The following is a 2,365-nucleotide window of genomic DNA, read 5'->3' on the forward strand; positions in this document are numbered from 1 at the left end:
AGTTATAACGTTGGAGGTACTGAGTTGCCTTTGTAACGGCTCGCCTAAATCATTATTTTTCCGATCGATCCTTTTATTTAGAGAGGAGTTACTGTTTATATTCAAACATTCCCAATGCCGATTAGTAGTTATCAAAGATAATTTATACACTCATTAGATTTACACCTCTGTTGATTGGATTTTTCACAACAACAAATGTGCATTTGAAGACCGTTATACCCGAGAGTTGCATTGCTATCTCTCCCAGAATCTGATCACTTGTCACCCACACAATGCGCCTTGGTAAAATTCTCGTAAAATCATGGCGATAAAAAGACAAACAGGCAAAAGGAACGGAACAAAAACATAAAAATAAAGCTCCAATTCATGAACCTTCACTTTTGAATTTAGATGGAGATTCACAGAAGCCAAGATTTTCTTCCTTTCCCTTTTCATTACATTTTATTCTGCCAGGTATCAAGTCCCATTGGCCTTAATATCTGTCAAACATTAAAATTATGTAAAGCAACACTCGATGGATGGGGCAACAAGAAATCTGTTTAAACATTATTTTGATCATTTTTTTTCGCACTGATATGGTACTAGAATTAAAGGAAGCAGAAATAATCCAGTAGGGCGGAGGAAGAAAAAATAGTAAGCGAAATGCTGTCTGCATTACACAAAGGGCCCGTCGCTGCAAAATCCCCCAAGTTGCAAGTCAGTGAGAGAATGGGAAAATTTGGTTGAGAGATAATGAGAAGTGGAGTTGATAGCCCGTAGAGTTTCTCCCGACGTTGTCCAAAAAGTGTGGAAATTGTACAGTCTAGGTATTCACATCAATCATTCTTTCAATCGCTTGTTAATTACCAATCAAGTTTAAGTAGCCGTTTCTCTACCGAAATGCTTCTTCGAGCACTTCAGGTTTTTGTAAGAATATGTCAAAATAAACACAAGTCTATAGCCCCTCTGTTAAGCCATCGCCTATCACCTCTATTTACGTTGAATTCCTCAAGTTTCTGGGAGCATCACTGGAGTCAAATGATGTAAGATTCATTGATTTTGTAAAACAAGTCAGTATGAATTATGTAATGAATTTAATGACTGATATTATTAGGATCATTTATTTAGTTGATATTTATCAACGGACGACACATACATTCATAATCGTTTGTGATCTTGTGACCAAAAGAATGATTGAGATGACGGATCGAAAAGCAAAGGAAACTCTTTGCTCAGGTAGGAAATAATTCTGGCTTGCAGGATGAAGGAAGGCTTTTCGGTAAGCCTCACCTAATCAGGATGATATGATTAATTCGTTGCCATTCACGATATGGCAAGATCTCATACAAACCTCTGCAGTAGAGGGAAGGAGTTATGTACAATAAAAAAAAAAATATGAAAATACAGTAAATATGGAAAGCGGTTACATAAGATAATGCATTCTTGCTGAAAAAGGGAGGGACTGTGTTATAAGTTACAAACCTGGAACTAGAAAGCAATCGTACCGAATACCGTAAACTTCCGCTAATATATATATATAGTATATATATATATATATATATATATATATATATATATATATATATATATATATATATATATATATATATATACAATCAGAAAGCTACAAACGTCCTTTAATATCCAATTCACTCTACCTCGGAAATAATATATTTTCATATATGTTACCGAAGGGGAATTTTTAGTTGATAATAAGTCCACCGTCCCGTGGGGTCGAACCAGTGACGGACGAGGAATCAGGACTACAGTGACACACTAACGCAGTCGGCCACAAGAGAGGTATAAGTGAATAACATCTCCCATCATCTCACCCGTCGAACTCAGGTGTTTTGCGTTTGGAGACGATATCCACCCACCTCTGCCATGTTGACCGTGTAGTGCGTTTGTCGCACGTAGCCATATTATGACTATTTATCACATCACCGTGATTCATATACAATCAGAAAGCTACAAAAGTCCTTTAATATCCAATTCACTCTACCTCGGAAATAATATATTTTCATATATGTTACCGAAGGGGAATTTTTAGTTGATAATAAGTCCACTGTCCCGTGGGGTCGAACCAGCGACGGACGAGGAATCAGGACTACAGTGACACACTAACGCAGTTCGGCCACAAGAGAGGTATAAGTGAATAACATCTCCCATCATCTCACCCGTCGAACTCAGGTGTTTTGCGTTTGGAGACGATATCCACCCACCTCTGCCATGTTGACCGTGTAGTGCGTTTGTCGCACGTAGCCATATTATGACTATTTATCACATCACCGTGATTCATATACAATCAGAAAGCTACAAACGTCCTTTAATATCCAATTCACTCTACCTCGGAGATAATATATTTTCATATATGTTACCGAAGGGG

The sequence above is a fragment of the Macrobrachium rosenbergii genome, chromosome 44 (assembly GCF_040412425.1).
Source record: "Macrobrachium rosenbergii isolate ZJJX-2024 chromosome 44, ASM4041242v1, whole genome shotgun sequence".
Taxonomy (NCBI): domain Eukaryota; kingdom Metazoa; phylum Arthropoda; class Malacostraca; order Decapoda; family Palaemonidae; genus Macrobrachium; species Macrobrachium rosenbergii.